The sequence below is a fragment of the Pogona vitticeps genome, chromosome 1, assembly GCF_051106095.1.
Source record: "Pogona vitticeps strain Pit_001003342236 chromosome 1, PviZW2.1, whole genome shotgun sequence".
In the NCBI taxonomy this organism is placed as follows: domain Eukaryota; kingdom Metazoa; phylum Chordata; class Lepidosauria; order Squamata; family Agamidae; genus Pogona; species Pogona vitticeps.
Window position 1 is genome coordinate 3,816,533 of NC_135783.1, and position 27,236 is coordinate 3,843,768.

Here is a 27,236-nt window from a genome sequence, read left to right on the forward strand (position 1 = left end):
TCTTTCGGACGAAGCCTCAACATTCAAAGTGGCATCAAACTGTTATAACCGTGTAGCCCAGGTGTATTACAAGTGGGGACCTAATGTGCACCCAAGAGAAACGGCCCAGCCTTTTTGTCTTGTACAAGTCTAGCTTTTCCTGAGCTGCTGCCCTCCAGATGTGACAACTGTAGCTCACATGATTCTCAAGTGACATGCACATGTGCTGTACTTGCTAAGGATTATGGGAGTCGTGGTCCCACACCTCCGTAGGGCACTGTGTTGAGGAAGGTTCATGCTAAGTTTGTTTTGCAAGAAGAACGTTATTTGGAAAGCCGAGGGAGCACAGAAACGTGTAGTTGCCTTGCCCATCCCACTGTTGCAAGTGGCGCAGTCTGTAGTGCCGTACAGGGCTCTGTCATCTCATAAACTGGCCTTGATAGAGAAATAACCAGGCATCATGCTGGCTCTAATCTGTGGCTCTGCCACCTTTCAGATTTCTGTTACGCTAGGTCAAGGCCATCCCATCTGGGAGCTTCTTTCCTTGATCTGTGGTATTTTTTTGGGGGGGGGGATGTGGGCAATATTGGAGGAGACTGAGAGAGAGAGAGCAAGTAGTTACTAAGCAACTGTTCTTTTCCTTCCTTTAAATTTCCTTCCTCCACATAGCTTGCAGGGAAGTCAAGGTGTTAGTGTCCCAATTAGTTATCTTAAGGCGGTTCCCGTCATTGGCTGTGAGTGCTGGCCTGCATGCAAATAAAGCTCAGAAATCCGAAAATGGACCTCCTTTTTACAGAGAGAGAGAGAGAGAGAGAGAGAGAGAGAACCTCACCAACACAATTTAAGCTCTCTTAAGCATGAAAGGTATGCAAGGTATCATTTTTGCAATTCAGATGCTCATTGGAAAAATAATTCCTAATTAACCAGTCAATATATGTTGCAGGCACTCTTTTTATCCTTTACATGAATGTGATCTGGATTTGTTATATCTGAATTACATAAGCCCTATTACTGTGTTGTTTTGGATTTTTGCCTTGAAAGGAGGGAAAATATGTCGCATTCCACAGTTTTGGTTGTGGGGAAGAAAAAGTCTCAGGTGAGTTCAGGTCTCTGTGTGGCTGAAACCTCCCCGACCCCCAATTGGTTTCCATGGTTCGCGAAGGGAGTGCGTGGTTGTTTCGCTTTATTATATCTTCAACCCACCCGGTATCCCAAGTTCTTTCTTGGTGTCAGTTAAAAAATAGAGGATAAGAATAAAATACTGACAGTAAAAGGGATCACAAGCAGTGGTTAAAATGCTGTACTACAGCTAAAACTGTGCTCATGACCTGGGGTTCAATCCCAGGTACCCGCCTCAAGGTTGACTCAGCCTTCTATCCTTCCAAGGTTGGTAAAATGAGGACCCAGTTCTCTGGGGAAGCAATGTGTAGCCTGCATAATTAACTTGTATACTGCCCAAAGAGTGCTTGAAGCGCTATAGGGTGGTATATAAGGGGGCGGGACCCTGTAATTTTTCCCACCCAAACTCATCCAATTACTAAAGTTCTTTGGTTGGGTACAGAGGGTAACAATAAAATATTGACAACAAAATGGATAAAGTCAAGACATTAGCGCCCATTTTTAATTGCATTTTTATTATTTTGTCTTTTTATTGTATTTTAAATGTTGTAAGCCGCCCAGAGACCTTTGGGTAGTGTGGGCGGCATATAAGTCAAATAAATAAATAAATAAATAAATAAATAAATAAATAAATAAATAAATAAATAAATAAATAAATAAATAAATAAGAGGGGTAAATGCAATGCAAAAGGAGGGGAGGAAAGGAAAGGAATCCCTAGTACAGTGGTGCCCTGCTAGATGATTACCCCACAAAACGGCGAATACGCATGACGAGTTTTTGCGATCACCATTGCGCTTCGCAAAACAGTGTTTCCTATGGGCGATTTTCGCTGGACATTGTTTCAGTCAATGTTTTGCAAGACAGTTTTTTTTTTTCGGGACCGATGCTTCACAAGATGACGATTTAAACAGCTGATTGGCGGCTTAGCAAAATGGCTTCCCTATGGGCGATCTTCGCAAAACGGGTGTTTTTGGGACCGATGCTTCACAAGACAGCGATTTAAACAGCTGATCGCTTTGCAAAATAGCTTCCCTATGGGCGATCTTCACACAACGACGACTATTTTCCCCATTGGAACGCATTAAATGTATTTCAATGCATTCCAATGGGGAAACATTTTTCGCAAGACAATGTTTTCGTTAAACAGCGATTTCAGTGGAACGGATTAACATAGTCTTGCGGGGCACTACTGTACTTATTTTGTTAAGGATGAACATTAAAGTGTTCTCTTACAAATTCCTCTTGTGCTAGTATGGTAATGCAGATTAAGTAACATGTGCGTCTAGAAAGTCCTGGGTTGTGCCATGCTTGCCAATTCCTAGTTGAAAACATTGAAAGGCACTAGAGGAGAGAGTCCTCTTCTTCAGACTTGAGAGGGTGAGTCAGAGGAGATAACATTGTGGAAATGGGCCCAGAGATATGACTGGGCCACTAACGTGGGAAGCTTCATATGTAGTGCCCGTGTCTTTCAGGGTGTGAGGGATTGCAGGGTTCATGGCCCAGCCCAGCATCTCATGCAGTAGTTGTGCTATCTGTGAGTCAGAGTGCACTGTTCTGGGGATGTTGTGGCCCATGAACCAGAGTACTTTCCAGGCTAGATTGAACATTGAGTGTTGAGTGGAATAGCTGGAAGAGGAAAAATAAGGCGATCTTTTGCTGGTGGTCTTCAGTAAGCCATCTCTTGGAGATACAATAGCATTAGGTGTTGGAATTGAGCAGACGATCTCTGTATATTGGTGACAGTCAGAATATTTTTATTACAAAGAGAGAGAGAGCTGCATGAGCTTTTCACAGGTGTCATATTGCATATGGTCATGGACATGAAAGGGTAGTATATTCACATGCTGTTTGGCCATATTGACTATCTCACCCTACTTGCTACATTCCAGAGATAAAGTAGTTTGCATGCAGTAGTAGTTTTAAGTAGTTTTAAGTGGGAAATTAACTCCCTCCCCAGGTCCTAAGGTGTGATTGGCTCAGGTATTTGAGGACCTTCAGCCTCTGGAGCACATCCATCATAGCTTGGGAACAAGGCCCTGGGTTAGAGGAAGACCTTTTCCAACTCCGTTAATCTGTTTTATGTATGTGAGTATTAGGAACAATTGTTCTCAACCTTGGGTCCCCAGATGTTCTTGGACTAAAACTCCCAGAAGTCTTCACTGCTGGCTATTCTCGCCAAAATCTCTGGGAGTTATAGTCCAAAAAAATCGGGGGACCCAAAGATGGGAAGCACTGTACTGGAGGATCTGTAAAGACAGGGTTGGTCAGCCTGTATAGTATCTTTTCTCCCCTTGACACTGTGAATGTTCTCCAGTTCATTGAGAAGGAGTCTTTCTTTGCGATGGACTTCCAAGCCATAGATATAAGCTAGATTTGTGGAGCTCCTTATAGTACACTGCCAACTTTGTGAAACGAAGTTTATAATTTGATCTTTATTGGATATAACTTTCAGAATTCAACTTCAGCATTCTTCCCTCCCTAAAGTTCTGCAAAATGGCTTTTATAAAGAGAGTTTATTTGGAATCTGTTTGTGTTCTCAAGTCTTTTAGTAAAACAGTACAGCTTTTGGAACAGAGCAAGTAGTTTTGTGTGCAGCATTCTTAGCTACGGCTTTTTCTTCCCTTCTAATTAAAGAAATTGAAGACACATTTTATTTCATGACTGCTTTGTACAGAAATTCCGGCATTAAACTTTGTGTGGTTATACTTACTGGGAGTTGGTGTTGTTACATTTCATCAAGTCACTTCCCACTTATGATGACTCCGTGAACTACCTCTTGCTTTGTTCTCCCCAATCTTCTTTTAAAAGTCTATCTTCTCCGTGTGTCATGATTAGTGGTGCTTTTTTTTTCTAGATTGACACTATATTGACTTCGGCACTATGTGATATTCTTAATTTAACAACCATTTTAAATTAAGCATATTAAACATAAAGAGTGTCTGCAGGCGACCTCTGCCAAACGTTGTTCCCCCGTGCACCTTTGTGAGTGTCCGGGAAACCTCACAACTTGCAAAGATAGTGTGCTTTTCAGAGGGGGGGGGGGGACAAGCAACTTTGGAACTGCATGGAGGTAAGAGGGTTGCTCTACCTCCTGCTCTTTTGACTGCTCCCAGCCCCATAATTCAGCCTGAGAGTGTGTGTGTCTGGCTGAATTGTGGGACTGAAAGTTGTTTTTCCCCCCAAAGTCCCATCCATAGTAGTGTTAGTGATTATGATGTTGATGATGACAATATGCTTATCAGCGAGCCAGAATTCACAAACAGTACCAACTGTGGGTATTTTCTCTATGTTAATTTTAGTTCTTTCACTTTGGAAATAAAGTCCACAATTTCATTTGAATGTAGTTGCCATATTCCTCATGCCCTTAATCACTCAGTGGCTTAATCATTTTTCATCACATTGTTGTCCACTCACAACCAGCTCTATTTTTTTTCAGAGTATTTAGCAGTCTGGAAATCGTTTAGATGTTCATGATGTACACTGGCTCCGAAGCGTAGCATATTAATAAACTTCTGCTACACCAGATTTTTAAAAAACAAAAGCCAACTGTTCTGTAGCTTTTAACTGTGATCTGGAAAGGAGCATGTATAACCAAGTTTTCCCCTTACTATAGAACCATAAAACACATGTTCTGGTTTATTTTTTTAATAAACTTTCCTTATTAGATTAAGTACACTAGAGATCACGGTGAAATGAGTGCATGTCAGAAGTATATTGGTACAAGGATTAAACCTCAGAACTTTTCCCTTCTTTCTCCTTCATCCATCTATTTAAGAAACAGATTGCTTGGAGTTGGGGGTTGGAGAAATGAAGTACTGTATCTTGCAAGTAGCAGACCAAAGAATTAAAGAACATTATAATACATCTATTTGTCTGCATAAAGGCCATCCAAAATCTACAGACTTCATCTTGTTTGTTAGAAGTTCACAAAATAGCCTTATGGTTCATTTTCATAAGGCTGTCTTGAAGAATTGTTGGCCTAAATCCAACATTCAACCCCAAGTAAAGGTAAAGGTTTTGCTTGACTTTTAGTCCAGTCATGTCTGACTCTAGAGCGCGGTGCTCATCCTTGTCTCCAAGCCATAGAGCCAGCGTTTGTCCATAGACCATTCCTGTTGTCACGTGGCAAGCACAAGTAGACATGGAACGCCATGACCTTCCCACCATTGTGGGCCCTATTTATTGACTCGCATCTTTACATGCTTTCGAACTGTTCGGTTGGCAGGAGCTGGGACAAGCGATGGGAACTCACTCTGTCGCATGGATTCGATCTTAACGACTGCTGGTCTTCTGACCCTGCAGCACAGAGGCTTCTGCGGTTTAACCTGCAGCGCCACCACGTCCCTTATCAACCTCAAGTAGAGCAGGCCTATTGAATCAATGAGAATTTTGCAAGCCAACATGAATTTGAGTTCCATTGATTCTCAGAGTCTACTCTAGGTGGGATTTAGGGTTGGGATTTAGAACCGGTCGATGTCTAAGCATTGCTTGTGGGGTTTTTTGCCTATGTACATCTTGGAAAGTACCTGGCAGGTGAACAACTACAAGAAGCAACAGGTGTGCTATATGTCTGAAAGCACAGTTTAAGTCATCATATTTTAAGTGGCAGACAGTTAGCTGCGATATGTTCATAGCTTTCATTTTTCCCCTGACACCACCTCCCCCCCCCCCCCCGAAGACATTTATCTCAAAAGGTTTTACAGGAACCTGTTTTGGCAGTGATTGATAATGTTCAGTCCTGTTTCAGTGTATTTTCTAAAGGAATGGTCTCCATGTGTCAGGCTTTGTTTGCCATGGAACAGAGACATACAAATTGTGGGGGACACCGCCATGCAGCTCATATACAGTACAGTGGACCCTTGACTTACAGACGGCTTGACTTACAGACTTTTTGAGTTACAGACTTCTCTGGCCGCAAAATTTAGGTTTGACTTGCAGACTGAGATTTGACTTACAGACCAGAAAAAAACCAAAATGGAACAAAAACGGCCTGTTACGGGATTAATCGGTTTTCAGACTTGACTTACAGACTTTTTGACTTGAGAACCGCCTTCCAATACGGATTAAGTTCTCAAGTCAAGACCCCATTGTATAGTGTTCCTAATTTTGCATTCCAGTGGGCTGCCTGCATTGGCTACTTCATATGACGAGTTTGCTGCTTTGTAGCTAATCTGCAGCCTTTCCTTCCTCTTTGCCTCATGGGGATCTCGTCCTGGGAGGACGCCTTGATGAAATCCTTGAGAGTAACCACGCCAGTTTATGGGAGGCTCAGACTGTCAGGTTTTGAAGCATTCTATCATCTCCCCACATTGGGGTGGTGATGGTTATTTCATTTTGCATTCTGGAGTTCCCTATTATTAGGGTTGAACTGAGAGTCACCTATTCAGAGGGTGACTGTAAAAACATATCTTTTTGAGGAGAGGGATAGTTCTGATACAGGATTTCTCATTCTTTTCTCCAGATACTATTTTCAAGTGAGTGTTGTTGTTGTTGTTTAGTTGTGTCCGACTCTTCGTGACCCCATGGACCCCATGCTGGTAGCTTTGGTGACACTGTCCAACCATCTCATCCTCGGTCGTCCCCTTCTCCTCTTGCTTTCACACTTTCCCAACATCAAAGTCTTTTCCAAGGAGTCTTCTCTTCTCACGAGATGGCCAAAGTACTGGAGCCTCAGCTTCAGGATCTGTCCTTCCAGTGAAAACTCAGGGTTGATTTCCTTCAGAATGCATAGGTTTGTTCTCCTTGCAGTCCAGGGGACTCTCAAGAGCCTCCTCCAGCACCACAATTCAAAAGCATCAATTCTTCGGCGGTCAGTCTTCTTTATGGTCCAGCTCTCACTTCCATACATCACTACTGGAAAAAGCATAGCTTTGGTTATGTGGATTACTTAGCATTGACCGAGTAGTTACAACCTTATATGGCTTCTTTGTGCTTCATTTAATATGCAGTGGATATGATAGAAACAAAGCGGGTGATGCACATTATGATGGACTGGGCTCAATTAAAAGTGTGCAACTGTTTTTCGGTTCTGTCTTATAAAGGGGAACCAGCGAGTATTTCTGTGCTGCTTTTGCAGCTTATTAATTATAGACCTCCCAGCTGAGGCTGGAAATGGGACACACAGCAGCACAGCTGTCAGGATGCCACATCTACAAGGAAAGAAGAGAGAGCACAGAATTAGGGCGCTGCAGCAGCCTGTTCTTATTACCGCCTGAGAATGCTTTTCTTCTTCAGAGGGGAAGACATTGAGTGCATGCAAATGGGGGTAAAAGGGATTGTGGGAGGAAGGAAGGAATAGGGAATGACTTCCAGATCTCTCCAGCTACATTCATTGGCTTTGCATTGCTTTTGATTTCTGTCGTTGGAGCCTTACCGAGTTTGGTATGTAGGCTTTCAATGTCTTAGTGGAGATGATTTGAAGAGCAAAACACCCCCCCATGTTTCCTGGAAAAAGCTGAATGGCAAGAGTGGATCATGGTTATGCCCTGTTTTGCCTTCTTTGTGACACAGGCGCCAGTCCTGAGGTGAGAACTCTTAACTGATTTCAGCTTCAAAAGTTTTTGCATGAACCAAAGCACTGTTCCAAGTGGTGAGATCAGACTGGGGGTAGAGCTGTTTTAGCGCGACGGTTGGGATCTGAAGTTTGGTTGAAATCTCTCCTGTGCTGTGAAATTTCTAAATGAATAAAAATGTCTGGGTCTCTGTTGCAGAATCTGGATGGGGGATTGATCTTACTGGTTTGTGGCAATGATGGTTGACATATTATGAAGTTGTTGACCGAGTGTTCAGTATGCTCTGTGACAGCTAAGTTTCTTCTTCATGGTCTCCGTGATTAACACCAATGGGTTCCTTCTGTGCCTGCGGAGGCATCTTTGAAATATTCCAGAGCCACAAAAATCCTTGGTCTTCTCTGGCTCCTCTGTGCATGCACCTCATTTTACTGCTCATCCTCAGTTCCCCTTCAGCCACCGCTGAAGAAACACCTCCAGAGCTTTTGGTGGTGGCCTAGCTCCGCATCTCAAGATAGGGAGGTGTATCAATAGAACAGACCTCACAGGAAGAACACTTGATTTGTGTGCTGAAGGCACTGGAAGGCTCTGGAAGGATTTGAACTCTTATCCGTCCATCCGGTTGAAGTCCAGCACCCTAGCCACCACATCAGATTTGCCTTCCAAGTTCATGGCTGTGGTTTTCGAAACATACAGTTGGCACGGACCCACTTCTAAACAGGCTGGTTCCATGCATGAGCGTTCCTGCCACTTTGGCGACCGTCAGATATTTTAACCTTCAGTGTTTCTGTGGCTGGATGTGTGGTCCCTGCCATTGGATGTTTTGTCCTGCTTGCTGTTAGTCAGCCTCTGAAAAGCCTCTGTGTCATGACATGGCTGGGAAACGGTCTTCTCCAGGTGAAGAGAGCGTTCTGGAGCAGATAAGAGCGAGGCAGTTCTTTTTTTTTTTTAAACAAGCGTCTCTGGAAATGTGCAAGGCTCTCTCCTTTGCAGCGCTCCCTTCTCTCAAGACAAGAGCAAGCTCAGTTGGCACTCGCTCTCGCTTGTATGAATGAGAGGCAATTAGGATGAAGCAAGTTTGCTTCAGACTTCAAACACTGGGGAGGTAATTTGCTGTAGCCTGATTGAAAACACAAACAAAACATTTGTAAATGGCTTGCCTTAGGATAGAGAAAAAAATCCGGCCGGCTCACTAGATTCTCTTTTAAACATGCAGATATGTTCGGGCCGGGTCCCTCCTTCAGGTAGTTGGGCAGAATTAATATGTGTCGGCTATCTTTAGAAACAGCCCTTTTGCTCGTTGCTTCACACATTCGGCTGCTAGTCAGCAGTGGCTTGTTCTACACCCATCTGGACAGGAATGCCATATGCTCATGTTTTTTTTTTGCGCTCGTTCTGTCGTGTGAGCTGCTTTGTGTGTACTGGAAGGTGGTGTCAGTATGGATGAAAGAAGCAGTGTCTACTTGTGAGGAGGAGCTGTGGCTTAGTGGTAGTGGAATCCCCTTTTTTGTGCAGGAGGTTGCAAGCAAGGTTAGGCAAATTCATATGTGAAACCTGGAGTGCTGCGTCCAGTCATTGTACAGAATACCCATTTAGAAAGATTGGTGGCCCGACTAGGCCCGAAAGCAGCTTCACGTGTTCCCAGTAATAATAATAATATCCACTTTGCACATTTCTATGAGTGGCTGGTATCTCTCCCTGGACTGTAGGGACAGCATACAGTCCTTACTGCTGAGCCAAGCTGGGTGAGATACCTAAAGCCCTGGTGTCACCTCATAGTCCAGCGGAAGGACGCTGAAGTGCTTGCATTTCCTCCTCCCTTATTCCCGGGCTGTTTTGCTCGCCCAGCAAACAGAGGCTGCCTTTGTAAGTTACATCAGAAGAAAGCCTGTGTGGGGAGGTTGGGAAGCAGGCGTGAAAAGAAAAGACCGGGTAGGGCTTGTCTCCTTGTTCCCATCTTGAAATCCTCCAGCCCAACGCAAGACCTGCCACAGTGATATATTCCCATTTTAGCCCAGATTGCTTTGCAATGGGCCCTATGGCTTTGCTGTGAAAAGCTTTGTATGCCATGCGGGGGTGTGTGTGTATGTGTGGCTGGTTTGCCTGTGCAGCTTGTTCAGATATTCTCCTGTGAGCCCAGTCTGATTTCCCAGAAGGAGACACACCTGGCAGAATTTTCTTCCGGCTGGATCACCTGTTGTACTGGATCACAGCCAAGGGATGGCGTGGGAAGCGGCCGGTTGAGAGCGCCTCTTGGGAGACGTTGCACGATGGCAGCATGCTTCGAAAAGCCCCATCAGGGTTGTAAACAAACAACACCTACTTCTTATCGGTCCCTCATCTGGTGGGGGCATGTGGGGTGGGGAGGGGAGGCAACATAGCCGACTTTTGCAGGGGCCCCTTCCGCTGACTGGCTTCTTCCCGGCTGAGGCCACTTTTTATGCGTGCAGGGCAGAAGGAGCTTGGACGTGGGCCTCCGTGTTTTGGGAGCGACACATCTAGTCTTAACAGTTTCTTTTAGAGTGCTATACAGGTTATGGCTGAATGTCCTTCTTACAGCTTTCATTTAGCAAGCCTGAAAAGTCTGGTGCACTGAAATATTTATTTTGGCAAGTTTTACAGAGGTGTTTTGCAATTAATGAGGCTGTTCCTAATCCAGTTAGGTGAGATGCTGAAATATGAGCACCAGTAAAACGCTTGCTTTGTTTGGTCAGAAAAGTTTTGCAGCTTAATGGTATTTTTTTTTAAAAAAAAATGCACCCAAGATGGAAGCAGAACATTTGTATTAGTCTTACAAAGTAGATTGTGCAAGGACTCCATTTTTGCTGTCATGTTAAGAGACTGGAAGTGATATGAAAGCTTGCCAGTGGATATTCGTAATAGCTTTTAACAGCTTTAAAACATTTGAAAGTATAATAGTTTTATGATGATGTGACAGCCTTGCCAAATAGCTCTGAAGCCCCCCCCCCTCCGTTTCTTAATGGCTTCACACATTTCATATTTGAAGATCAGCAGTTTTCTACTTACAAAGGAGACACAGGCTTACATCTCTTTCTGTTTCCATTTGAGGATGGTGACCAGCCATTAATGCAGATAATTCAGACTTGTGTTTAATTAAGAAGGAATAAAATCCAGCAGTCCATCTCTCCTAATTCACAGAAGTAGTTACTTGAAGAGGACCACCAAGGGACGATGGTGTAGTGCCATAGTCACTACTGTTCAGCTTCAAATTGCTATAGATCCTATACTGGCTTGGCTAGTTTAGGAAGTGGCATGGCTATTGTACCACAATCCTACTGACTCAGCATGTATATCTGAGGGTAGCTCAGTGGGTTTGGTACCTCGGTTGCAGAGCTAAAGGCTGTTTGATTCCCCACCATGGCTCCTAAGAGAGAGTCAAACAGCTTATGTAGTCTTGGGCAAGCTGCAGTCTCGGAGTGGCCCCAGAAGAAGAGAATGGAAGACCATCTCTGAGTAATCTCTATCTAGGAAACCCTGGAAAGGGTCGCCATATGCCAGAATCAACTTGATGACTCATGATTACCGTTGTTACAAGGGTCTTGATGAACCGGTGAGCAGCGCTCTGATTTCTTGCACCCTGCGCCTCCTTGGCAGCTGGAGCCTGCCATGCTGTCCTGGCCTCCGTTCCCAACCTGTAATTCAGCCTTGGTGCCAGTGCCTGGTTTTTGCAAAGCCTCTCTCTAGCATTGTACAAGTATCATTCCAATAGAGAGGTAAGCACTTGCAAGTTGGATTTGTTGATTACAGAGTTGGAAAGCTGCTGCAGTGAAAACACCACGCTTGACCCTGCCTGCAGGAGTTCAGTTTCTTCCCTGTTCCATTGGCGTTGTGGGAGCAATGAGAGCCGTGGTTGGTTGGGCCCAGTTACACACGTGGTTGGAGTGGTCTGCCCTTTGTATTTCTCTTAGCCACAGGGCCAATGGTGTTTGAAGGGTCATTCTTGCAGAGAACAACCAGTTTCTGGGGGACATGAGGTGGAGGGAGTGCATTTGACCGCCGCTCCTGCTTATGGGCTTTCTGTAGATATCTGTTTGGTCCCTGGAGAACTGAAGTCTAGATTAGATAGACCTTTGGTCTGGTTCATCATGGCTCCCCTGACATACTTATGCTTAATGCTGCTCGTGGTAGAATACTTAGATTTCGGGGGGGGGGGAGCATGCCCCGAACTCATATTTTGTGCTGATTTTGTTGACTAAAAGGAAAAAAAGTTAAATATAAGAATAGCAGAGTGGCAGTCCCATGAATGTAGTTAGCTAAGCAGAGTGAGGTGCTCCAGATGGAATGTTACATTGAACTGGATTCAGAGCTGTCATTATTACCTACAGGCATGTACTGGCAAGTATATTTATTCTGATATGCTGTCTCTATTTAAAAGATGCTTATGTATGTTTTAAAAAATACAACACAATTTGAGCTGTTATTTGGATCCATGTTAGATATTCACCCATCATAGATCCGTTCATGTGAAAATTTAAGGACCATATGCCTATATAAGTTTAAAAATGCTGAAAAATCTCTAATTCTTGGTATTAGAGATGGATACAAGTCAAAATGAATGGAACTTAAACCAACGCAATAGACAAGAGACTCGTGTCCCAGTTACTCTCTTCTCTGTTTATGCTATCTTCCTACGTGGAGGAGATGGCAAGGGTAGATGGTATCAAATGGTCTTCAGTCCTTTTGAATGCATGAAATGGTCCTGTATCATGTGTGACTATCAACCCAACCAGCCTTGTTACAGTGGGGTCTTGACTTGAGAACTTAATCTGTATTGGAAGGCGGTTCTCAAGTCAAAAAGTCTGTAAGTCAAGCCTCCATTGACCTACAGTGCATTGAAAACCGATTAATCCCGTAACAGGCCATTTTTGTTCCATTTTGGTTTTTTCTGGTCTGTAAGTCAATTCTCAGTCTGCAAGTCAAACCTAAATTTTGCGGCCAGAGAAGTCTGTAACTCAAAAAGTCTGTAAGTCAAGCCGTCTGTAAGTCAAGGGTCCACTGTATACTACTGGCACCAGAATTTTTCTGGAGCCTCAGGTGTGAGTTCTTTGTATGTTTCTTACTTAAGAACAGAGGTGTGCAGCTTTTTTTTTCAGACTACAACTCCCAAAATGCTTCTTGAGGAACTGTGGGAGTTACAGTCCAAAATCACAAATTTACAGTTTAGCCGGGGCACTATTTATTTATTTATTTATTTATTTATTTATTTATTTATTTATTTATTTATTTATTTATTTATTTATTTATTTAACTTATATGCCACCCACTCTACCCAAAGGTCTCTGGGCGGCTTGCAACAATTAAAATTTAACTAAAATACAATAAAAGATAAAATGATTAAAATACAATTACAATTGCTATCAGGACCCACAGCTGATGTTATTCCAATTAAATGCCTTCTGGAACAGGAAGGTTTTGACCTGGCGCCGAAATGTCATCAGTGTCGGCGCCAGACAAATTTCAGTTGGGAGGGCATTCCATAGTCTGGGGGCAGCTGCCGAAAAGGCCTTTTCTCTACAAGCCGCCCCTCTTACCTCCTTGAGAGACGGGCTCTTTCAAAAGGGCCCCCTGGCTAGATCTTAACGGCCGGGTAGGCTCGTATGGAAGGAGGCGATCCTTCAGGTTGAAGGATTCTGGATGAGGGCAGGTCAGTGGTCATATATATTGTCCTACCAGCAACACAACTTACTGTTGTCACCTTTAGCCAGCTTTCTGGCTAAAGATGGAGTAACACACTTAACTTAGTTTCATCTCAGATGATGAAATGAAAGTCTTTTCTAACCTATTGCAAACACACATGCTCTCACTGCACCAGTATCTGTATGGAAGAATATGCACTTTATATGTACTTACTGTTTGGCTCTGTTCAGGCCTATGTACTGTACTTTCGTTGACTGTTTTTGAGGTAATAGACTAACCTTTAAACTTGCAAGAGAAGGACAGATTTTGACATGCGATGTTACAGTTATTGGCAGAAATGTCAATTATTTGATGACGTCCATTCTGGGCGCTCTCTCCACAATGCCCATTTCCCTTTTCTTTCTGCCTACCCTTTTCATTATACACACCAGCACTTCAGAGTTGTTGTGTTCAGGTCTTGGGTAACCTTCCGTCATGAAACTGCGCAGTACCATTGTTTGCTTTAGTACGTTTAATGATCAACCTGGGACTACAGCATATAAGCATAGCTTGTATTCATATTTTCTCTGTTCATATATTTGACCTATCCCATAACTGCATTATCAAGATACTTAAAATGTGATTAATAATCACTGATTATATTGCTAGGTGAGCATGGATGGCTGAATAAACTAGAGGTTTGGCACAACACCACTCCTGATTTTTAACCTCTGTTGTGTATGTATGTGTGTTTTAATGTACTGTATTCTGTTTTCAGTGTTTGGCTTCAAAGTATGAAAAAGAAAATGGCAATATCTTTTTAAAAATACCAGCAACAGCCGAATTTCGATTCACTGTCATTTCTGCCTCCAGGATTTTTTTCCCCTTCCTAGTCTCATTCCTGGATCATTTAGCGAACAGGATGTTGTTACAGTAATTATGCCAGCCAACTGGAATGAAGCCTATGCAGAGTAAGGGAAGTATTTTCGGAGGAGGTATAGCTTTCTTAAACACTTTTTGAAGCTACAGCAAGAAGAAAAGAAAGCATATCTCCCTGAGTATTCTGGGTCCTGGGGGTGTTACTTAGACAGGGATTGAAATGCTATTCCTGTTCTTACTCCGTATGGGCTTAAACTGGGGGACAGTGGATGGAATAAGAGACTCATCCTGAGGGGCAGGTCTAAAATGAAGTCCATACCACATAAAGGTGTCTCTTGTATCTCTCTTTTTTGCTTCTGCCCCTCTGTTGTTTGGACAGGGCTCATAATCCCCTCTGCATCTTCCGTTCCAATAGCGAAGTAATCTGTGCAAGAAATGAGAAAGAATGCCATGCCTGTTAGAAAATGCTGGATGTGGTCAGAACATATAAACTTGCAAGTTGACCATTTAATCTTAGTTTTCATCAGTATATTTGGCTCTGAAGTGAGCAACTGGTAGCCGTTCAGATGTTGCTGATCGTCCTTCTCTGTTGGCCGTGCTCGCTGGGGCTCCTGAGGTTTACAGTCCAGCAACCTCTAGGGCCATAAAATCACCTACCCCAGATTTAGAAAACAAAAACACTGGACACCCCCCCCCCGACAACAATTGAAGTCTTCCCAATTTCTGAGCTACTTTCTGCATGAAACGGATAGCTATCTTTTCTCCCATTTGTACTTGATCGCAGCTGTTTATTCTTACTGTTTTTGTAGCTCTGTTTCAGTGTCAAACCCCTCTGCCTTCTAGGGATTTATTATTTCATTATTTAAAAAAATTCCCGTTTGAAGCCTGTTTTTTGTGGGGCCTTTCCTGGATTTGTTTGAGGCCTGATCTTGCTTTTTTAAGCAACAGGAGATAACAAAGTCACTTCTGTTCTCTTAGCAAAGCAACAAACAGGCAAACAAATTATTTGGGGCTTGGGACTGGCTTATGGGAAGCCCAAACAAGAGTCAAATGGTAAATTCTGTCTCCCCAAGTCATCTGGGGTGTACTGTTTTGGCATTTTGGGTCATGTTGAGGCCCTGAGGCCTGTTTCTTTTGTAAAATAATTTCCTTTGCAGACCGATCAGAGTTGTGAAGCTGTGAACCAAAGCCCTATCAAGCAAAAAATGTAATTTGACTCAGATTGTCAAGTTTTATAACACAAAAGTATTCATTTGCGGGGTGCGCGTGTGATACTTCTCAAGTGGAATGTTCTTAAAATGAGCTCTAGTAGGAATATGCAGCTATGAAGTTGAGGGCGTGTGTTGTGAAGTCTCCATTCAATTTCAGATGGCTTTCTGTGTTAGGGAAAGATGTATCCAGCATTTCTTCCGATTTGCAGTGAAAAAAAATATATTCAAAGTGCCTCTGCCAACGTGCGTTTCAGACACCCCTTTCCCACTTTTTAAAAAATATAAGGCAGCAAATTTGGAAATGCGTGGAATTAAATCTAGTAATAAGATATACGTAGCCACTCTTCAGAATTTTTGCAAGGTGGTGTATTTCATTTTTGTTTCTGTGCTTCATTGCATATTAAAAAAAAGTACTAGTTCTCATCAAAAGTTTATGGATTTTGGCAGAGAGAATGACAGTGACATCTGCTCCTGGCGTTTGTGATTTCGGTTGTTATAAAATATCAAATCTTAATAGGGGAAGAGGGGGGGAATTCCTCTTTAGAGTGCTTTACCATATTCGTAATCCAAAATGCAGCTGTTCAGGATTTAGCAGGTTAGATTTCAACACCGTGTGTGTAGAGGCAAAGGGTTTGCATTGCCTTCTCCCATTTTGTATACGTTTGGCTCTTTCAAGAGAACAGAAACACAGCCAAAACTGATTCTGTTCTTTCATTATGGGAATCTTTGTATCTTGCACATGTTTAAATGTTGGCTTACGCATATGAGAGTTTGAGAACATTGCTGATCCCTTCTGTGCAGTACAGTCATGTATCTCACAGAAATTTTTAGTTATATGAAAAATTTTAGTTTGTGAAATGTTTCAGATAAACAAGGTCCATGGTGGTGTGTTAGATAACAGAGTTGGTTCCAGGAAATCTGATTTTAGATTTTGCAGGCTTAGCCATGGATTCCACCTTCCCCAGGTGGTTTACAGGAAGGGGAATAATTTTGGTTTACTGCTTTGGGTACGGATAGCAGATCTAAAAAACAAACAAACAAAAAAAACCCCCCAAAAATGATGGCACAATGCTGTGCAAATTATTAGTGGTATTTTATTGACTTACAGTAAGCCAGACTTTTGAAGCTTGTGGAAAAAAAAGAGATTAAGATGCTCTAAAAACTGCTCAAATCATCCTACAGTTGATCCTTTTTATTGAGTTGTTCAAAGACGGTGATGCTAGAGGCCATAACCTAAGAATATATTAAGCAACCAAAGACCTTCATCCTTTCATGTGGTCTGGCAGGGGTATAAAGGAGAAATAATCTGCTGGTAACAAAACTGTGTTTCTCCAGGTGTGCCTAGATCTGAGGAAGAGAAAAGAAACCCGAGCACAGCAGGTTGACTTGAGTAACTCGTGAGATCCATTTGTGGGTGTTAACTATGCAGTGAGTTGCAGTTGCTCTGATAGTAAACGGCCATGGGAGGTCTACAGTTGAAGTATTCTGTCATCTGGCATGGCAGTTTACTTTTTAAAAATTAAATTGGTTGCTGTAGTGCTCACAGAATACAGTGGGGTCTTGACTTGAGAACTTAATCCGTATTGGAAGGCGGTTCTCAAGTCAAAAATTCTGTTAAGTCAAGTCTCCATTGACCTACAGTGCATTGAAAACCGATTAATCCCGTAACAGGCCGTTTTTGTTCCATTTTGGGTTTTTTTTTTCTGGTCTGTAAGTCAAATCTCAGTCTGCAAGTCAAACCTAAATTTTGCGGCCAGAGAAGTCTGTAACTCAAAAAGTCTGTAAGTCAAGCCGTCTGTAAGTCAAGGGTCCACTGTAGAAAATTGACCCTGTTCCCCCCCCCCCCGGTCAGGGGTCCCCAACCTTTTTCACACACACCCACGCTCGTGCGCATGTGCGAACAAAGTACAAACTGTCTCGCACAAATGAGTGCATGCGCAAACGGCACCACAGCGCTTGTCTGGGCATGCTTGCGCTTGTGTGCATGCGCAAGTGGTGTCATGGTGCTTACACGGGCACGCTGAAGTGCGTGCAGGTGTAAATCAGCTGTGCGGTGGTGAGTGTGTGCAGGGGGTAGGGTGGGAGGTCTGTCTGCGCAGCCTGGTCTGGCTCAGGCCACGGACCGGCACCGGAGCGGGAGTTGGGGACCTCTGCCCTAGGTGAGTAAGTGGAAGAAAGGAAACCCCAAATTGTCTGAGTCCAAGGTTGCTTCTTGCTTCTGCAACACACACAAATCCTCAGCAACAGTTAATTTTTGTGAGCCGGTTCTTGGGGAGCTTTCTGCTAGAGGTTTTGTGTAAGAAGGCATTGGGAACAGAGGGAAGAAATTGTGTTTTGTAAAATTAACTCTTGTACGGAAGCTGAATTTGGAATGCTGTGTGGTACAGATCACAACTTAACAGGGGCGTGTTAGCCATTGAGGAGGCATTCTCTGTGGTTTGGGAGTCCATCTGGCTGGTGCCATTTCTGAAAGTGTTGTGTTCCCGGTTTCATCCGCCCCTTGCTTGTGTGACTCACACTCTTTTTGGAGGTGTGTTGCTGCAGGTTGTAGAGACATGCATGTGTTTTGCTGTTCATGAATGTGACGCTCTATGGAGTCCTCCTGATCACCCAGGAACCTGCCTTTTTGGCTACCACATTGCTAATGTCATATTTGAATTGAGGTCAAGCTAAAGCAGGCACTGGGAATATGATCTGCAGGGAGGAGATCTGAATAAACACTATGGGCTGCAGCTAGCTTGCAGGTTTAGATAAATGCACTTAATAAAATTAGCATATCAAGTTTCATAAATGTGGTAGATGGCTGAGTGCCAGCTGGACTGGTTCCATTTATCCTACAGGAATATTCAGAAACTGCTATCGCCCAAAGCAAAACATCTAGCGATTTCTTGATAAATAGGCGAAAGCCAGGATGGATGGGAATACACTTAACAGGGGCTTATTTTTAATTACTGCTTTGTTTCGCATTTTAAAAAGAACTGTCATATGTCTGGGCTTATCCCTACATCCATAGAGGTGGAAATGTGAAAGAACAGTAACAGGATAACAATAATCTGGATAACCCTTCTGAGCCCTCCTTATCTTTGGGCGCCCATAGGCCAGCCTTTGCCCCCACTGGTCTGGAAACATAACAATTTCCTTAAGTGCTTTTGGAAGCAAATCTGACTGAGCCCCAGGGTGCCCAAATGTCATGAGGCCAGAGCAAGGATTGGGGCTCTCAAAAAGTTTCCCACTTGTTTGTTATATGCTGTTTATAGTTGTTTTTGGAAGTTGCTTTGTGGAAAGTCTGGAGGAGGAGTCAAGTGAAGGAGGGGGATGCAGAGGTCCACATTGACCTTACGGCTTTATGGAGAATGCCTGGAGGAGCCCTTCGTCTGTGGCTGTTTTCCAGTATAGGTTCCACAGTTTCTTACGCTTGATGGCAGACATTAACAACCTGACCACCTCCCAGTGGTTTAGATCAGTGGTTCTCAAACTGGGGTTCCCAGATGTCCTTGGACTGCAACTGCCACAAATCCTGGCCAGCACAGCAAGTGGCGAAGGCTTCTGGGCATTGCAGTCCAAGAACATCTGGGGACCCTAGTTTGAGAACTACTGATTTAGACTGTAACTCCCGTTATATCTCATAAACATGTTCAAAGTACTGTGTAGACACAACCCCTGCTTCTCGGCTTGATACCCTGGTGTAATATAGCGCACACCCTCCTTAAGAAGTAGAGGGTTCCTCAAAGCTAAGGGTGGCGAAGGCAGGCAGGCAGGCAGGCAGGCAGGGAGGGAGGCAACCCAGCAGGAGCTTAAACTCAAGGCTGGAAGAGCTCCGCTTGTGCAAAGCGCTGGGCAAAATTGAAACTTTTATGACTGTTATGAGTTAACAAAACTGGCTACTGAGTGAATTTATTAATGTGATTCTACTAGGAATTAATAGCCAGACTTTCAGGGATTCGAAACAGGAAGGCAAGCGTTCATCTATTTGGTGCAAGTGAAAGGTTTCTAAATGTCATCCAGGAACAGAACAGGAGACAAAGACTTTAAAATGGGGTTTAAACACTGTCTGCTGTGCAAGTTCCAAATTAATGGGGATTGAACAGTTGGATCATATTAGGTGTCGTCTAGCTAGCTACCACGTCAGGGACGTGGTGGCGCTGCGGGCTAAACCGCAGAAGCCTCTGTGCTGCAGGGTCAGAAGACCAAGCAGTCATAAGATCGAATCCACACAACGGAGTGAGCGCCCGTCGCTTGTCCTGGCTCCCGCCAATCTAGCGGTTCAAAAGCATGCAAAATGCAAAAATGTGAGTAGATAAATAGGGACCACCTTGGTGGGAAGGTAACAGCATTCCGTGTCTAAGTCGCACTAGCCATATGACCATGGAAGATTGTCTTCGGACAAAAACGCTGGCTCTATGGCTTGGAAACGGGGATGAGCATCGCCCCCTAGAGTTGAACACGACTGGACAAAAATTATCAAGGGGAACCTTTACCTTTACCTAGCTAGCACCTATAGATTGCCCTGGGGCGGATCTGTTGTCCCCCAGGGTCACGGCTTGTACTGCACAGGGTGCACTCTTTATTTCTCATTGTGTGCTGTGTCCATTTCTTCTGAGTGCAATGGACTTCCCAGATCCACTGATTGGTAGAGGACAAGTTGTGATCGGTAGAGGACAAGTTGGGTAGTCTATCTTGATTTTGTCTTGATCAAATATTGTTTTTTGTTTGTTTCTGGACTGTATTTCTGGAATACTCTGTAGTGTTTTTTTTTTTTTTTTGAAGGAATGGTACAAAAGTAGAAGGTGTGTGCAGGGGTCTCTGTTTTGCTTTGATACTTCTTTTGTTGTTGTTTTGGTCTGGCAGGGTGCCCATTTGTTAGGATCACACTTTTTTCCTTGCCTTTCCATTCCTGCAGGGAATGCTCAGGGCAGCTTAAGGTTTGCTTTGCTTTGCTTTGCTTTAAGGAGTAGTATATAGATACACAAACACCACAGCCGTCAGTAAAATAAATCTCTCTGAGGATCATCAAAACACAAAGCAGTACTGTACTAAAAAATAATCAAACAGAAGGGCAAGCCCAATGTTGCCTTAATGAAAAGGGTGGGTTCCTGGTCAGGAAGGGTGGTTGTCAGTGAGAGACTCCCTTCAAACTAGGAATTTTGCTTCTATGGTTGTTGCTGCAGAGAAGGCTCTTCCCACATTACCACCAGCTGCTCCTTGTTTGGTGCTGAGACACCACGGACTGGGTGCAGAAGATGGGGAGAGCTAGCAGGAAAAGGTGAGTCTTAAGGTCTCTTGGCCCCGGCGTTGTTTGCATGCTCAGAAGCTTACATTCTGCAGTCACCGGGGCTTGTTCTGAAATGTTCTCTGAGTTGAAAGCTCACTGGCAAGGAATTGTACAGTATTCAGGCCACACTGCCACATCCCACAGTTCCTTCTACTCCTACCTTGCAATCCTAGGACACAGACATTTGGAAAACACTTCTGTTTCTTTGCAGGACATGCACTTAATGGAATAATGGCAGCATCTAAGTTTCTTGGGTTGCAGTTTAAAAATGCAGGAAAGGCTGGGGGGGGGGTGAGCCAGGACGTTTCTCCCCAGGGTGTCTTTATAGGTAGCCCAAGTCAGACTAAGGGGTGGGCAGTGCCTGGTTATCACCAAGAAAGAGCTCTGTATTTGCCAGAGCTCTGTGGGTGCCTGAATTGCAGGGGCCCGGCAGGCTTTTGCAGTTGGTGCCAGCTGAAAATGCTAGTGGTGCCATGTGCCATGTTTTTATTTATAACATAGTTAGCAAATGTAATGAGCTAGGATTTCAGTCTTAGGTCATTGGGCTAATTGCCTTTTTCCTCTCCAGAGTTCGTTTGATCCTGCTTCCTCCCACAAGAGGAGAGTGAATTTGACGGCTGTCCATTGAAGCTAGATGTGCACGTCTATAGACCTTCTAAGATCTCTTCCTTCGATTTATGTGATTTACTGAGGCATCCGATTCTTCGTTTCCCCATGAATTATCTTTCACCTCTGGAAAGGTAGAGGTAAGTGGCTTTTCCTAGCCCATTTCTTTCCTTGTCCCTTCTCTTCTCCTCGCGACATTTCAAACAAGAACTGTTTAAACCTGTCAGAGATGCCTCGTGTGAAGGAATTCCTTCATGCAGAACTAATTGCTGGAACTGCCCAAAGCAGGAATCTTCCTCTTTCTTCCCTGTTCTGCCTTCTGTGGACTTGCTTTTCATGTCTTACTGAACACGTGTGGTGGTGGTGGTGGTGGGAGGAAAGAGTTGTGTTGTGCTTGCTGTGAACAAACCTGTTTTCAAAATGCATCGCAACAAAAGAGAGACCGCTTGGTTTGGTGGGTATGGGAAATAGAGCTGTTTTCTGGCTCCATCTGGAGTGTGGATCATCGCCACCTGGCCTTGGCCTGAAGGAAGCTGAGGTTGGCTGCCTGGCTGCCGGGCGGGTGGAACATTTGATAAGGCCTAACCAGAGGATCGCTCTGGGTGGAACAGGAGCCTTTCTCAAGAGGGAAGGTTGGTCACTGATCTTCCACGCTTGCTAATGCAATCTTCTGACTTATCAGGTCTGCCGTTCCATTACAATAGTCTACAGGGAGCTCTTCCATAAGTATTTCAGATCAGGTACACAGGTGAAAACTTAAGATGTCTGTTTGCAAAAAGAAAAGAAAAGAAAAAGATTTCTTCCCTCCACCTTGGAAGTATCCTGTTTCCCCTAAAATAATACCTAACCTGAAAATAAGCCCTAGTATGATTTTTTTAGGATGGTCTTAATATAAGCTCTATCCCCCCCCCAAAATAAGCCCCAGTTGAGTGAAACCCACCATTGTGCGGCAACTAGAGATGACATGACTGTATTTGAATAAATGTAGATGGTTGTACATGAAAAAATATAACATCCCATATTGATCAATGGCTGAAAATATGGCAAAGTAACATGAAATTTACAAAATTGGTTAACCTTAAAGAGAATATATATAAAATGTTTTATAGGTGGCACATGACCCCAGAAAAACTGTCCAAGATGTATACAGATGTATCAAATAAGTGTTGGAAATGTGAAACACAAGTGGGAAGTTATTATCATATGTGGTGGTCATGTGGAATAGCGAAAAAATACTGGAAAAGAGTACATGCTATGTTACAACAAATAATGCTCTGTAATGTGACATTAACTCCAGAATTGTTTCTATTGAGTATGATACCTGATAACATAGATAAGTCAAAGCAACATATAGTTATGTACATTGTTACGGCAGCTAGAATTCTATATGCAAAAAATTGGAAAAGTCCAACGATACCGAAACAAGAAGATCTTATTGAAAAAATACGGGAAATAGCAGAAATGGACATTTTATCAGAAGTCATGAAGGACTACCCCCTACAAAAGGCAACAGAAAAATGGGACCTATTCAACAAATGGACCAAATTAACAGGCAACGTGTAAATAGCATATATTGAAATGAGATCTTAATCTAAAACGCAGAAAAGAGAAAACAGAACAATTTAAAACGATGATATGGCAATAAGTTCAGAATGGTTGTTAGCATGTTATGGTCTCTCCTCTTCCCCATAAATTCCTAAGTCCCCTTTTCCTTTTTGTCACCCCTTATGTTAAAAAATATTTTTTTTTAAAAAAAAAAATATATAACATCCCCTGAAAATAAACCCTAATGCATTTTTGGAGCAAAAATAAGACCCTGTCTTGTTTTCGGGGAATCATGGTAGCATTTGCAAATTGCTCTCTGGATAGTGGATATGACTTTTCAGTGTCAAGAGACTGTTAGTTTTAGATGGCCTCAATCCTGCTTTGGTTGGCATTACCTTAATGCAAACCTTTTTTCCAGTGTTTCTTTTTCTTTTCATCTCCCCTGTAGCAGTTAATTTTATTTAATGTGCGATAAGGCATGTATCTTAATTGTAATTTTACTGGCAAGTGCTGCCAAGAGCAGCAATAGCGCAAAACAGAAGGTTAAACTACCTGGGCAATGAATCAGCGATACCTTATCCTGGTTTTTGTTGGAGGTCAACCAAGCTAAGGTACAGTAGCAGTATTTAGCCACCAAGTTTTCCCTTCTTTTTCACAGTGTCCCTGCGATGCATTTGGAAACAGATAGAGGAAGATCATATCTGAGGCAAAAGACGTAGCAGGATAAATTTCTGGGATGATAAAAAAAAAAGACTCGGCTTGTGTGGGTCAACCGATGAGAGGGTTCAACAGGAATCCAGGCACCAGATGTAAGAAATAAAGTTGCAGGGAATCCAGGTCAGTGGTGGTGACAAGAACAGTTGCTGGAAAGGCTTATTGTTACCGTGGGAAAAGATGTAGAAACAGAGGTGCTCTGATCAAGGCCACTCCTGTTCTTTCCTGTAGCCTCCTGTGCCCACCTGGTTATATGTTTCAGGGATTCAGGCTGCTTTTGTCATCTGTTATGCGAGAAGAGATTAAATGGTTAGACGCTTTTGTTTAGACAGTTTTAAGACGGTCCGTAAGGTAGCAAACAAAATCCTTTCTGCTTGGAATAGGCTCAGTAGTGAGAAAAAAAAATCGCTCCGTGTGGAAAATAGTCTCTCCTATCCTTGTGTTGTGTTCATTTTACATTTACAAGAACGAGAGATGACTGCTTGGCTTAGGTCACCGTAAATACTGAAAAGCCTTCAAGGCTGGGTGGAGCAACAGTACAGGGATGGCAGGTAGTCTGATGGAGAGGCCTAACACATTGGCAGACCTTTCAGTCTTCGGAAAATGAGCACCAAACAACCGGAAAGCTGTAATTTCAACGTGCAAGCCAATGTGTTGCATTCTGTGTTTCTAAAATTATGTAGGCCTTAATTTTAACGTACACAAGAGAGCTTCTGCTCTAGTCAGTTTCTGGAGTGTCCCGGAGGGTAACGGGTTGCAGCTTGTCACACATTCAGCTCAGTTCTAATTATCGTAAAGTGTCTGTGAGGTAGGATTTTGTGCTGTAGTTTTAAATGTATGAGAGAGAATAATGAGCCATGTTTAACACTTTAAAACCGTTTTGTCTGGTTGGTAATTAGGTATTTTATTACAAGTCCAAAGACTATTGACTGCACATATTTCAACACGCTAGATTTTATCTGCCAGGTTATTCATGTACAGCTTGACTTGAGCAACTCTGCCCACATATTCCACATGAGTAGCTTCATTAAAACCTACAGCATCAAAGTGCTGTGGCATCTGAGAAGGTGGCTGTGTCACTAGTGGGCAACAGTCTTTCTCATAAGAAACAAGAGTGAAAATCCATTGAAAGGGCTGACCCATGAAATGTTATCCTACAGTCAAATTCGTTTGTTTGTTTATTCGTCCATCCATCCATCCATCCTTCCATCCATCCTTCCATCCATCCATCCTTCCATCCATCCATCCATCCATCCATCCATCCATCCATCCATCCTTCCTTCCTTCCTTCCTTCCTTCCTTCCTTCCTTCCTTCCTTCCTTCCTTCCTTCCTTCCTTCCTTCCTTCCTTCCTTCCTTCCTTCCTTCCTTCCTTCCTTCCTTCCTTCCTTCCTTCCTTCCATCCATCCATCCATCCATCCATCCATCCATCCATCCATCTACCACTCCGTTAGAAATAAAACATATAATGCTAATCTGTGGATAGATAATAAGATTAAAAATATTTAACAAGATAAAAACAAGTGGCACCAAAAATAAATTCTCTATGTATCTGCAAGACAGGAGTTGTAAAATCAAACAGGGTCAGTGTGGAAAGTCTCCCTGAAAAGCAGCATTTTAAGTTGATTTCTAAATGTTAACAAGGAGCTGGCCAAGCATAGCTGGTTCCAAAATGTCAGTGCCAGAGCGAAGAAGGCTCTTGTGGATTACCTCTGGGTCTCCTTTGCAGTGGCTACCCGGAAGTAAAACTAGTTACCTTCTAGCATTGTTTGTCATCTTGCTTGCAGTCATACATAAATCTTAAAAAGAGAAGCAGGAAAGAAGCAGTCTAGGTTGGGAGTGGATTAAAGATCAGTCTTGAGCAGTAACACAAGCCATGATCCTGAACAGACACAGACTTTAATAAGCAATATACTTCTAGCTATACAAGTCTTCACCTGTTTTGTTCTGGCAGGTGTGAACAATTTTTTTTAAAGAAACAAAAACAACGTCTTTGTACCGGGCCAGATTATGAATATGAGAGTTTTTGTTCATTTTTAACATTTTTGTGGAAGTGTATTTTGCACAGAAAATGTATTTTGGGCATATGCAGTGGTTTTTGACTATTTTTGGATGAGAAACACAGGTTACTGAAAAAGGTGTCAGTCTTCTTGGTCTTGTGCTGGAATGGAAAATCTAACTGTGGTTGATCATATTTTGTCAAGAATCCCTTTTTCACTAAAAATGAAAAGAACTGGGAATATTTTATTACACACTGATCTAGTGTGACAGTGACAGATTTTACTTTCTTGGGCTCCATTTATTTGTTTACAGTATTTTTTAGCCACACCATTACCAGTGGCTTCTGGGCGGCGTACAACAATATAATTGCAGATGGTGACAGCAGCCACGAAATTAAAATACCCTGCTTCTTGGGAGGAAAGCAATGACAAACCTCAACAGCATCTTAAAAATCAGAAACACATTGCCTTGCCTACAAAGGTCCACATCATCAAAGCTATGGTTTTTCCAGTAGCAATATATGGAAGTGAGAGCTGGACCATAAAGAAAGCTGACCACCGAAGAATTGCTGCTTTTGAATTGTGGTGCTGGAGGAGGCTCTTGAGAGTCCCCTGGACTGCAAGGAGAACAAACCTATCAATTTTGAAAGAAGTCAACTCTGAGTGGTCGCTGGAAGGACAGATCCTGAAGTGGAGGCTCCAATCCTTTGGCCATCTCATGAGAAGAGAAGACTTCCTGGAAAAGACCCTGATATTGGGAAAGAGTGAAGGCAGGAGGAGAAGGGGAGGACAGAGGAGAAGATGGTTGGACAGGGTCACCAAAGCGACCAACATGGATTTGACCCAACTCCGGGAGGCAGTGGAAGACAGGAGGGCCTGACGTGCTCTGGTCCATGGGGACATGAAGAGTTGGACAGGACTAAACAACAAATATAGTGTAACGGTTGTTCCAAATTACTTCCGGGGCTGACCTGTGCCTGAAGTTGATACACATGGGTAACATGAAGTGTTGAAAAATTGCCGCATTGTTGTCTCGGTACATGCTTTTGAGATTTCATTGCCAACAACAAAAATCTAGCAGGGTTGTTAGGGTCCTTAAAAGGAGTCCTGCAGGTAGTAAGATTAAAGTGGGACAGGCCTGTTCTATGGTGGGTGAGCCTAGCAGGTTGTCAAGACTTCTGTATTTCTGCTTGTTTGCCGTCCTGAACCAGAAGGTTTGCAACTCATAGCCACGTGTTGCCGTGAAAATACATGGCTGGAGGTGATGATCTTAGCCCTGTGGGGCCCAAGCCATTCCGAGGGAACTTGGACGAGTGTTCCAAAGAATACAGAGAAGTGCTGAAAATCCATGAAGAGTCACATAACTGATGCGCCAGAGCTTTGTGATGGGACCGGAAACTGGCCCAGCCTGTTTTGCCTTTTCTTTAAGGGAGTAAAAACAAAGGTGTGGGACAAAATGAGTGTCACCCGTTTGCATTCTCTCGCTCATAAAAATGTTTAATGGTTTGTTTCCTTTCTCCTGAAACCAGTGAGAACTTGCTTGCCAGGGGGCTGTTTATAGCTCACAGTTGAGGGGATTTGGATGGGGTGGGTTGAAAAGTTGTTTTTCGGTCAGATTGAAGGCTTTCTCTCTTTTGTGTGTGTGGGGGTGTAGTTGTGAATGTCCAGAAGGCTGCTGAAGAAGATATTTTGTTTTCTGAAGTTACAAGGCAATCTGTAAGGGAAAGCAGACTTTCCACCTACTTTCTCCCTCCCCCCCTTTTTT

The 27,236-nt window shown here is 43.2% G+C and overlaps 1 protein-coding gene across 7 annotated transcripts in view; it reads left to right on the forward strand.

Annotated features, from left to right (window-relative positions):
• The window catches only part of NCOA1 (nuclear receptor coactivator 1), a 291,778-nt gene that overhangs the window by 65,871 nt on the left and 198,671 nt on the right, over nucleotides 1-27,236 (forward strand). For all 7 annotated transcript variants that reach the window (XM_072986356.2, XM_072986368.2, XM_072986373.2 and 4 more), the window contains exon 2: nucleotides 21,176-21,353. The gene's annotated coding sequence lies outside the window, so the exon portion shown is untranslated. The remainder of the gene's footprint in view (nucleotides 1-21,175; nucleotides 21,354-27,236) is intronic.